At 47.9% G+C, this 12,431-nt stretch overlaps 1 protein-coding gene across 1 annotated transcript in view; it reads left to right on the plus strand.

Moving 5' to 3' along the window:
- The first annotated feature begins 4,644 nt into the window (after nucleotides 1-4,644).
- The window catches only part of CARD11 (caspase recruitment domain family member 11), a 135,400-nt gene continuing 127,613 nt past the window's right edge, over nucleotides 4,645-12,431 (plus strand). Inside the window, exon 1 of the mRNA XM_004385921.2 lies at nucleotides 4,645-4,793. The gene's annotated coding sequence lies outside the window, so the exon portion shown is untranslated. The remainder of the gene's footprint in view (nucleotides 4,794-12,431) is intronic.

The raw sequence follows: 12,431 nt of genomic DNA on the forward strand, positions 1-12,431 counted from the left end.
AATGACAGCACTAAACTCATACCTATTAATAATTACACTGAATGTAAATGGACTAAATGCACCAATGAAGAGACAGACAGTGGCAGATTTGACAAAAAAAAAACACGATCTGTCTATATGCTGCCTACAAGAGACACACCTTAGACTTAAAGACACAAACAAACTAAAACCCAAAGGATGCAAAAAAATATATCAAGCAAAAAACACTTAAAAAAGAGCAGGAGTGGCAATATTAATCTCTGACAAAATAGACTTTAAAGTAAAATCCACCAAAAGGATAAGGAAGGGCACTATATAATGATTCAAGGATCAATATACATCAGGAGGACGAAACTATAATAAATATTTACACACCCAAGGACAGGGCTCCAAAATACATAAAACAAACTCTAACAGCACTGAATGGCACCAACCATGTGTCAAGTGTTCAAAAGGCAAGTATGGCTAGAGACAACCTCATTTAACCGCGCAATCCTTTGTCATGATAGAGTTTTGAGTTACATGGTGTATTTGTCAAAACTCGTTTCATGATATAGCTAAAATCTATATGTAAATTTTACCTTAAAAAAAAAAACCTCTCTAGTTAATGATATGAATAATGAGATGTTTAAGAGTTGTTATGGATTGAACTGTGTCCCCCAAAATAATGTGTTGTAAATCCTAACCCCTTTACCTGTGGTTATAATCCCATCTGGGAATGAGTTTTCTTTGTTCTGTTAATGAGGCAGTATTAGTGTATGGTATGTCTTCAATCAATCTCCTCTGAGATATAAAGAGATTAAACAAGCAAGCCAGCAAGTAGAGATGGGGGAAGAGAGATGCCAAGCTACATGAAGATGGCCCAGGAGCAGAAGCACCAAAGAGACAAGGACCTTCCTCCAGAGCTGACAGAGAGCGAAAGTCTTCCCTCCCCTAGAGCCCGCGCCCTTAATTTGGACTTCTAGCATCCTAAACTGGGAGAAAATAAATTTCTCGTTGTGAAAGCCACCCACTTGTGGTATGTCTGTTACAGCAGCACTAGATAACTAACACAAGGCTGAAGTGTACTGATGTGAGCATACTTTGAGAAGTATCAAAAAAAAAAAAAAAGAATTGCTGGATGCATGGATAAGTGATAAAGCAAATCCAGCAAAATCTTCATTGTAGAGTCAGGCGGTAGCATATGTGCTGATTCTTTATATACATATACAATTCTTTTAACCTTTCTCAATGTTTAAGAATTATAAGATGTTGGGGTTGGGAGGTGGGAGGAGGCACGTCTTCAGTGAACTGCAAAAACCAAAACCAAATTAGTTGCCATTAGGTCAATTCCAACTCATGGTGACCCCACGTGTGTCAGAGTAGAACTGTGCTCCATAGGGTTTTCATTGGCTGATTTTTCAGAAGTAGATCACCAGGCCTTTCTTCTGAGGTGCCTCTGGGAAGATTAGAACCTCCAGCCTTACTGTCAGCCAAGCATATTAACCTTGTGCACCACCACGGACTCCTCAGTGAACTATACCTGCATGCAAAGACATCAATAAATCCCCAAAACATAGTACTGGGTGAAGGAAGCCCGACCCAAAAGAGAACCTCTGTATGGTTCTATTTTTACAAAACTCAAAAACAGGCGAAACTGATCTATGCTGTTAGAAGTCAGAATATGGTGGCCCTCGGGAATGGGACTGGAGGGGATCACAAGGGAGACATCTAGGGAGTAGATGAAGTTCATTTTTTTATATGGATGTGGGCTACCTGGGTGAATTCACTTTGTGAAAATTCATCAAGCTGTATGAAGGTCTTGTGCACTTTCCTGGGAATGTAGTTCAATAAACAGTGTTGTTGTGGTTTTAAGGCATGCTGTATTAGTTTTCTGTAGCTGCTCTAACAAAATATCACACATTGGGAGGCATATAAGAACAGAAATGTATTGTCTCACAGTTCTGGAGGCTACAAGTATGAATTCAAGGTAGCCAGGCCACGCTCTTTCTGAAGGGTCTACGGGAAGATCCTCCCTTGCCTCTTCCAGCTTCTGGTGGTTCCTTGTGATCCTTGATGTTCCTTGGCTTGTAGGCACATCACTCCAACATCTGCCTCTGTCCAAACGTGGCCGTCTCCCCTCTGTCTCTGTGCCTCTTTCCCTCTTTTATAAGGCTTAGGACCCACCTTACTCTAGCATGACCTCATGTTAACTGATAAGCTCTTCAAAGATCCTATTTCCAAACAAGGTCACCCCAGGTACCAGGGGTTAGGACTTCAACGTATCTTTTTGGGGGGACACAATTCCACCTATAACACGTCTCTTAGTACTCTGCATGGAGGAACCAGAGTTCTCCTTTAAAACTGCACTGATGGACTTAAAGGTTTCACCCAGTGCAAGGTTACCACTTCCTTGGTCCCCTTCAGGCAGCCAGGGGTTCTCCTGGGCACTAAGGGCTTAGATGCTGTGGGCCTTGATGTTTATTTCAGGACGCTTCTCTCTTTGCAGTTTGGATGACATTTTTCAGCATGTTCTGCAGAAAGCAAGTTCGTGTTCTCCTTCATGCCCTGGCCCATGAGAATCAGTGCAATGTGCTCCTCAAAATGGCCAAGATCCCAAATGCTTCTGTGTGCAGACCACAATTCCCATTACTTATTTATCTTCTTGCTCAGCCATTTAACTTATCAGATATCTTTCCCTTAAGGAGCTCAAGGAACTTTTCTCAGAGAACTTAAAACATGATTCAGATCAGTACATGATCAGCTGTAAACAAGAGAATTAAAAGTAGGGGAGAGAGAAGGAGGGAGAGAAGAGCTTGGTAAACTGAGGCAGGGTAGAATGAGAAGTGTGGACAGTGGCACATTCACGTAGGGAAGACAAGGACCCAAGTTTCCCTGTATGTGTCTATCAATCAGGGCAGAAATAAATGAATGGGACCTGATTCGTTAATAGGGCAGAGGAGATTTGGAAGTACACACCAGGCTTTTCTTCCTAGTCTGTCTTAGTCTGGAAGCTCCTCTGAAACCTGTCCACTATGGATAACCCTGCTGGTATTAGAAATACCAGTTGCATAGCTTCCAGCATCATAGCGACATGCAAGCCACCAAAGTGCAACAAACTGATAGATGGGTGGTGCATAGTATATACTTATACCGGTTGGGAAATAACACCTATACTTGTTGGAAAAAAGGAACACACCCAAACACCTACAAATAACCTTCGGGGCAAATTATTAAAACTAAAAGATCCACATTTTCTCTTAAAAATATTGTTTACCAGAACCTTAAGTGCACAGCCAGTGGTGAGTATATTTGGGCCCAAGGCCTCGGAGCTGAGGAAAGGTGCAGGTAAGGTACGTCACAATGAAATGTCCTGGAGAGATTTGAGAGGCCCTTAGAGGAGTGTTGGCTGCAGGGCAAGCCCCAGAAAGCTTCCAGAACAAGGGCTGGGGGAGGTGTGACAGTTAAGGATGTGTGTAAATTTGGGTAGGCCATGATTCTCAGTAGTTTGGCAGTTATGTAATGATGTAATCAACTCCATGATGAGATCTGATATGAGCAGCCAATCAGTTGAAAGGGAATTTCTTTGGGAGTGTGGCCTGCCGCCGGTATATAAATGGATGTTCCATCAAGGCTCTGCTCTGGATCCTGCATCTGGCTCTTCATCATCTGACAGTTGGTTCTTGGGACTTGAGCCAGCAGCTTACTGGCTGATCTTGGGATTCCCCAGCCTCTGCAGCCTGTGAGTCAGCAGTCTGCCATCTTACCTGTCAGTCTTGGATTTGTCAGCCTCTGCAGCCTGTGAGGCAACAGCCTACTGTCTCACCAGCCGATCTTTGGGTTGTCAGCCCCTGTAGCTCTGTGAGTCAGGAAAAGCCTCCAGCCTGACGCCTGACCCACGGACTTCTGGCTTGCCAGCCTCTACAACTACATGAGCCATTTCCTTGAGATAAATCCCTCTCTCTCTACACACACACACACACACACACACACACACACGCACGCACGCACGCACGCACGCACGCGCGCGCATCACTGGTTTTGCATCTCTAGAGAACCTAGCCTAAGACAGTAGGGAAGAGAGTGGGGGTGCCAAAGGCTATAGGTTTCTTTGCTTCCCAGTCCTTTGCGGGAAAAGTCTCCTCTCAAAATTTTGATGAGTTGTCTGGATGTTCAGAATGTCCCTAAGTCCCTCTCCAAGGATGACTCCCTAAATGTCCCAAGACAGGGCTGTGCAAAAGAGAGAAAGAGGACATCCCCTCCCCCTGCCCCAAGGGCACATTTGGGCTCTTGAACTTGGCTGAGCCTGGGTGGGCCATCTTGGGGTCAGAGCTGGGGGAATCAGCTTCACTTCACCTGAGGCAGTGGTCTGCCCCCCTCCCCCAGGCCCACCTTAGTCTTCCCATCCTTGGTCCACCTTTCCCCTGTCCCCCAGTGCCCCCACCCTAGGGCCCACCTCCAGCTTAACACCTTGACCTCATGACCACCCTCCTCCAAAGCCTTGGACCAGAACTCCGCCCCCCCTTCCCTTATCTTCTTTTCTAACCTTTTGCATTTTTTTCAGTCTCACTTCCTGTCGGGTTTTGCATTTCCCTCCCCCGCCCCTCCCAGCCTCTGACACACTTTCTCTTCTTTTTTTTCCTCTCCTGGCTCTTCTGGCCTCCGGACTCCCGCCCGGGCCGCGCAGCCCCCTCCCGGCCCAGCAGCCCCCAGACGGGTGCGGGCCGCGGGGACTAGGGCCCGGCCGGCGCGAGGAGGAAGCCGGAGGCCGGCGTGGAGGAGGCGGCGGCGGCGGCGGCGCGGCTGCCGGAGACGACGGAGCATGAGCGCGCCAGGTAGACGCAGTGAGGGGGTCTGGAGGGGGCGCTGAGGAAGGAGTGGGGGTCTAGGTGGGGAGGGGGTCTGGAGGGAGTTCCGGGGGAGGAGTGAGGAGACTGGAAGGCTAGAGGGGGCGCTGTGGGGAGCTAGGGGTAAGGAGTGCGGTGCGGGGGGCGGGGAGGGCAGAGACTGGAGTGCGCGCGGGGAGGGGTGGTGCGCTGGGAAAGGCGCGCCGTACGCCCTGCGAGGACCCCCAGCCCTCTCCTCTCACCACCTCTCCTTCCCGAGTTCCCCCTTCCTCTATCTCTTCCCCCACCCCCTTTCTTTTCCACATCTTTCTCTGCCTCCACTTCCCACCTCCCTGCACTTTTCCCCCGTGTATCTCTAACGTATCTGCTCGTCTCTGCCTCGCCGAGCCCCCACGCGTCCCGAGGGGCAGGGGATGAATGGGGGACCGGGCGGCAGAGGCCCAGCCGGGTGCCCGGTCGGAGCACCTGCCCCCGAGGGAGGAAAAGAGCCTTTCTGACACCTGAAAGGACAGGAAGTTTCCAGACCACAGCCAGGCCTGACTCAGAGGCTCCTGAGAGAAGGTGCGGCTGGGGCTCACTCAGGCAGGGAGGGCGGCCGCAGAGATGGGGTGGGGAGGGACAGGCCTCCCCAGGGAGGGAATCAGGAGGCGACAGCAGGGGCCCAAGCCAGGATTAGGCCCCAGTGGCCTCAGGCCAGAAGCCCCCTCACACGAGGGAGAACCCTTAGGCTCCTGGCTCTGAGGGCAAGAGGGAGGCAGAGGTGTGGTTCTTGGGAGGGCCTTCACAGGTTGGGCTGCTGGATGTTGAAGTTTGTCTGAGCTGCGAGCGTCTTCTTCCTGGCCCAGGAGGGTCTGAGGGGCGGGAGGGGTGACCTGCCCCAGCGCTGCCTTGGGCGGCAGGGAGTTTGGGCGGAGCTGCCTCCTTGATCCCGGCCTGCCTGCAAAGCCTTTGACTGGTCCTTGGAAAACTTTTCTCCTGACATTTATCACTTCTCTGAAAGGTATAAAGTTATCAGCCTACTAGAAAGGAGAAAAAGTGTCAGTCACTCACTCAGCATTTATTAAGTGTTGCCCTGTGCACAGTATGTGTGCAAGTCCCGTGAGCCGTGAATTAATGCAAGGCTAGGAATTCTGCTAAAATTCTCCACTTCTGTGTCTTCCCGGAGTCGCCAGATCTCCCCACTCTGAGGCAGCTGGAAAGAAAGGATAGTTCTGCCTGGGTCAGAAAGGTCCCTTGGTGACATAAACAGTTTGCACTCAACTAGTCACTGAAAGGTTGGCGGTTCAAACCCACCCAGTGGCTCCACAGAAGAAAGGCCTGGCAATCTGCTGCTTTCCTATGGAGCTGTTCTCCTCCATAACACATGGGGTCACTGTGAGTCAGAACTGGCTTGATGGCAGTGGGTGTGGTTTTTTAGTTTTTGCCGTGGGTCGGGGGTGATCTGGCCACAAAGGTGGCCCAGGACACAGTCTCTCCACACCCCAGGGCCACGGTTTGTAAGGACGTCGATTTTATGAGCAAAAGGAAGGCCAGTAGCCCCACTCTGAACAGTCTTGAACCTGCATAGGAATGATCCCCTACCTGACTTTCCAGGTAACTTCTAACCCTAACTCTTCTTCTAAGGATGATGCTATTGTTGTTAGATGCCATGGAACCAGCCCAAACTCATGGCGACCCCATGCGCAACGGAATGAAGTGCTGCCCAGTCCTTCACGATCCCCATGATCAGTGACGTTTCAGACTGTTGTAATCCATAGGGTTTTCATTGGCTGATCTTTGGAAGTAGACTGCCAGACCGTCCTTCCTAGTCCGTCTTAGTCTGGAAACTCGGCTGGAACCTGTTCAGCATCACAGGAACACGCAAGCCTCCACTGACAGATGGGTGGTGGCTGTGCATGAGGTGCATTAGCTGGGAATTGAACCAGGGTCTCCCGCATGGAAGGCGAGAATTCGACCATGAACCATCAATCCCTCATGATGACGCTTGTTTGAATCCATTAACAGATGCACTTTGTGTGTGGCATTGTTCTTGGGGGACCCACAAGAGAAGTAAGAGATGCGAGCTCTTCGACCTAACTAGCTCAGGTCATACAGTTGCGTGTGCCATGATCATGGTGTGGCCAAGACACACGTAACATGGAAAGAAATTCAGAGAAGGGAGAGATGGTGGGAGATGGGAGGATTCAGAGCGCTCAGGGGTTAACAGAAGGTTCCAGACTAAGATTATGCTGGGAGGGGCAATGCCAAGAACTCTTTCTCCACATTCATGGGGCATGTTTCTCCACTCTTCCAAGAAGAGGCTGGCTTCATGAGACTCTAAGGACAAGTGTCTGTGGCCTGGTGATGGCAGGGGAAGGGAGTCAGTAGAGAATGAAAAGGTGATTACAATGCTTCATGCATGAAAGGTCAAATTGAGTCCCGATTTTCAGATGATTATGATGAAAAGAAGTGTCAAATGCTGAAAATCAAGAGCCTCTTCAAATCAAACAATCATCGGGGCCCATCTTAAAAAGCCCTAAAGTTCTCTCTTGCCTTGCACCCACGCTCTCTGTAAGGCAAAGCCTTCTGCCCGTCACGTGTGGTCTGACATGGGTCATCCCAGATGACCACTCAGCCACAGAGTGTGACCAGTGTGGCTGTTGTTTTGCAAAACCAGAATGGTGAGCCTTGTGTTTTAAAAAAATCAGATCAATGGAAGTAAAGGAATAGGGGGTTCTGGCTTTGGGGTCCTTCTTTAAGGTCTGGAGGCCAGGTGGGAGGGCGGGAAGAAGCACCCTGCTGTGACCCAAAGACGTGGGTTCAAGCCTTGGCTGCTCATCTTTCCTAGCTCTGTGACCTTGGACTGCTTGTTGTTACTGAAGCTCTGAGAGAGAGCCATTTCTCCCCAGTGAGATGAGGATATTAATACTGATTATTGCCAGCATTGTCAGTTACATCAAGCATAAAATGAGAAAATACAAGATACGACATATCATTCTCTTCGCTGTTACTGCCAAGATCTAGAAGCCATTAAGAGGTTGGACTTGGAAGTCGCACAGACCTGGGGTTGGGACACAGACTAGCAAATTACTTAATCTGGTTCAGCCTCGGTTTCCTTGACTGTAACTCCAATTTCACAGAGTGACTGTGAGGATTAAATGTGTATCGTGTATCTGGTACATAGCAGACGCTCAGTAAATCTGTTGTTGTTTGCCATGGAATCGACCCCCTACTCATGGGGACCCCACACACAATGGGACGAAACACTGCCTGGTCCTGCACCATCCTCATGATTGGTTGTGGACCACATTGTTGATCCATAGTGTTTTCAATGGCTGATTTTCGGAAGTAGACTGTGAGACCTTTCTTCCTAGTCCATCTTAGTCTGGAAGCTCCACTGAAACCTGTTCAGCATCATAGCAAAACACAAGCCTTCACTGACAGATGAGTAGTGGCTGTGCATGAAGCGCATTGGCTGGGAATCAAACCCGGGTCTCCCGTATGGAAGGCAGGAATACTACCACTGAACCACCACTGCCCTCAGTAAATCCAGCCTGCAGATATTCCTCTCATTCCCTTAGCTACATTATCCAGTCTGTCTAGAAAATATTTGACTTAAAAACAGAAACAGAAAGAAAATAAAAAGACAACTTTCGAGTAAGCCACTTAAAAACTCTTTTTGCTAGACAGAAATCAAACCTTAGCAAATTCCCCCAGTGTCAGCCTCTTCTTTCATGCCACACCACATGGAAAGAACATGGTCAGTGCACACATTACATACAAATGGCACACCAGTGTCTCGTTCACCGGTACTTTCCTTGAGGTACGCCTGCTTCTGGCTCACTGGTTTTAATGGGGCAACTGTTTTTGGGAGGGTTGTAATTTGTTGAAGGGTTCAGAGATTATAATGGCTGCTGTCAAATTTGTGTAATTGGTGGCAGTGGCCCAGTGCCAAGGGGTAATAAAAGCTCTCCGATTTCTGCCACCACACACCCCATCTATCCATCCATCCACCCATCCATTCACCCATTTATCCATCCATCCATCCATCCATCTGCCTATACACCTGTTCACCCACCCATCCATCCACCCACTCACCACCCACCCATCCACCCATCCACCCACCCACCCACCCATGCATCAACCCATCCGTCCTTCTGTCCATCCATCCATCCACCCACCCAACCATCTATCCACCCATCCACCACCCATGCATCAACCCATCCGTCCTTCTGTCCATCCATCCATCCATCCATCCATCCACTCACTCATCCCTCCATCCATCCACTCATCACTTCCTCTTCCAGCCCTACATTCAAGCCCCCTGCCCCAGCACATCTGTTGCACCTGTGCCCCTGGTCCACTTGTACTCAGGTGGGGGCTATTCCTCAATGGGAAAGACTCCCCATGAGTGTGTGAGCCAGACAGAGAGGCACAAAATCCATACCCCAAGAAACAGGTTCCATGCCCCCCGTGGTTTCTGTTTTGCGGGTGTAAATTTCCTTCCTGCCCCTGCTCTAACTCAGGAATAGGCAGTCTTTATACCCAAGTATGGCAGTTTAAGCACTCAATTACTAGCTGAAAGGTTGGCAGTTTAAAAGCACCCAAAGGCGCCTCGAAAGACAGGCCTGAAGATCTGCTTCTGAAAGGTCACAGCCAAGAAAACCCTATGGAGCAATTCTACTCTGCACACGTGGGCTTGACATAAGTCAGATTGACTTGATGGCAATTAACAACAGCAGCAATGTCTGTGATAAGGCTGGGGACACACATGTCCCTCGTGCTGTCTCCCGCGTACCCCGTATATCCTTGTGGTGTCAAAGGCAACACCTGTCAGGACTTCTGTTTTTTTTCACAGTCACTGCCAGCCCTGGTACTGCCAGGTCCACTAAGAGGCAAGATACTATAGTAGAAGGGGCTATGGAGTTGAGCCAGCAAATGGGCCGCGAATCTTGGCTCTACCACCTACTACCACCTTAGACAAGTCACTTGTTGGCTCTGAACCTCAACTGCCACATCTGTAAAATGAGGATAAAAATATTGTTGTTGTTAGCTGCTATCAAGTCACCCCAACTCGAGTCAGCCATGATCGTTTGTGTATTGGTCCATTGTGATCCGTGGGGTTTTAAATGGCCGATTTTTGGAAGTAAATTGCCAGGTCTTTCTTCCTAGCATAATAGTCTGGATGCTCTGCTAAAACCTGTTCAGTATCATATGTTGTTATATGTCGTCGAATCAATTCTGACTCATAGTAGCCCCATGTGACAGAGTAGAACTGCCCCTGTAAGGTTTCCTAGGCTATAATCTTTTACGGTTGTAGATCACCAGGGGTTTTCTCCTGCTGAGCAGCTCTTGGGTTCGAACCACTGACCTCTTGATTAGCAGCCAAGCACTTAACCATTGCGCCACCAGGGCTCCTTGTTCAGCGTCATAGTGATGGGCAAGCCTCCACTGACAGATGGGTGGTGACTGCATATGAGGCACGTTGGCCGGGAATCAAACATGTGTCTCCCTTACGGAAGGCATGAATTTTACCACTGAACCACCACTGCTTCATAAAAGCGCTGCCCCTGAATTAATGTCGGCTAACATGTTTTTCAAGTGTACCGTGTCTGTTAAAGTGTTAAGGGGACTTCTGCTTTAAAGTTTTATTTCTGACTTGGTTATTCTTCGGACTTGGGAGTAGGTGGTAGAACAGAATATGTATAATAAAGAGATACTTCCCTAATTTGCAAAGAGCTCTTATAAATCGATTAGATGCAGGAGTCGGCAAACTTTTTCTGTAAAGGGCCAGATAGTAAATATTTTAGGTTTTGCGGGCCAGCTACTCAACACTGTCTCAGCTACTCCACTCTGCCATTGTAGTGTGAAAGCAGCCACAGATGGATGTAAGCGAAGGGGTGTGGCCAGATTTGGCCCGTGGTGCTGGCTGGGCAGGATTGACCCCTCGGCCTTAGTTTTCCCAATCCCTACATTAGAGAATTCAACCCAATAGAAAAATGGCTAAGGGATATAAACAAGCAGAATATGGACAGACCAATCAACTACAGCTGATTCTCATTATTCGTGGCCGTTGTTTGGTAAAGTTGCTGCCAACACTGGATTAGCAAGCAAATACCGAACCACTGCTGCAGGCAAAATACAGGGTTAGGTCCCTGGAAGCCTCTGGTCGTGACATTTTCTTCAACTGATCAAAACATATCCGTGCTTTATTTAATATATTGTTCATTCATTAGCATTGAACTTGCCAGTAGCACTATAACTCAAGCCTAAACGAAATTTATCTAACACGCATTTTTTCCACAAGGCACATCGCAGCCTTCTTGCACTTGGGAACACTAGATGGCATTTCTACACTACACTAAGGAAGCATTTTAAACAGCAGAATCACCCCTAAAAAGCACAAAAATGCAAAAAACGTGGCACTAAATAGACGGCGAAAAGGACACTCGTTATCAAGATGAGAACTGAAACCTTAGCTGGGAACGTCCGTCCGTGACGGGCGACTCAAATTTTTCACCGCTCTACACACGTCCAAGAAATGTCCGAGAAAGCTCCATGAGTACTGATGTTGGGGTTACAAATAAATTTTACTAAGTAGGCAAATTCAGAGGGGGCCCTGGTGGTGCAACGGTTAAGCGCTCGGCTGCTAACAAAGGTCTGCGGTTTGAACCCACCCAGAAGCTCCCTGGGAGAAAGACCTGCCAATCTGCTTCCGTAAAGATTACAGCCCAGGAAACCCTTTGGGGCTCTGCTGTGTCACATGGGGTCGCCATGAGTCAACATTGACTTGATGGTACCTAACAACAGCATCAAAAATATGGAATTCGTGAGTAATGAGGATCGAGTATACTTCAATAATAATTAAATGCAAACTAATACAACAGAGACAATATCATTTTTTTACCTGTCAGACTGGCAAAGATTTAAAAGTTTGATAAAACTTAATATTGGCAAGGATGTGGTAAACGGGTACTCTTACACACGCTTAATTTGACAGTATTTACCAACATTATAAATGAACAAACCCTCTGTGTCAGGAATTCCACTTCGAAGAAATTATCTTGAGCAAGCATGCCAAGCTTTTGGCTCAGAGATGTCAGTTGCAGTGTTGTTTATTGTTGGAAAAAGTTGGACACAGCCTAAATGTTCCTCAAGAGAGCAAGGTACAGGAAGGATGTTGTTGCTGTTAGTTGCTGTAGAGGTGATTTCGACTCATGGCAACCCCACGTGTGCAGAGTAGAACTGCTCCATAGGCTTTTCTTGGCTGTGACCTTTCAGAAGCAGATCACCAGCTCTGTCCTCCAAGGCACCATTGGGTGGCTTTGAACCGCCAGGCTTTCAGCTAGTAGTCGCACGCTTAACTGTTTCTACCACCCAGGGACTCCGAAAGCAATGTATATCTCCCCACACAATGGAATTCTTGAGGCCATTAATGAGAACGAGGTGGGTCTCTGGGGACATACGGAGAGTTTCTGAAAGAAAACCCTAGTTCATATAAGAAACTGTTAATAGTAAGGATCTCTGGGGAGGGAGGGAAGCTAGGTGACCAAAAAGAGAAAGAATTTTAAAATTTATTTATATATTCCGCTTATTAAATATATGTGTGTTGATTATTATTTTATTTATATATTTATCTTGTGTCCT

The sequence above is a fragment of the Trichechus manatus genome, unplaced genomic scaffold (assembly GCF_000243295.1).
Source record: "Trichechus manatus latirostris isolate Lorelei unplaced genomic scaffold, TriManLat1.0 scaffold00151, whole genome shotgun sequence".
Lineage (NCBI taxonomy): Eukaryota > Metazoa > Chordata > Mammalia > Sirenia > Trichechidae > Trichechus > Trichechus manatus.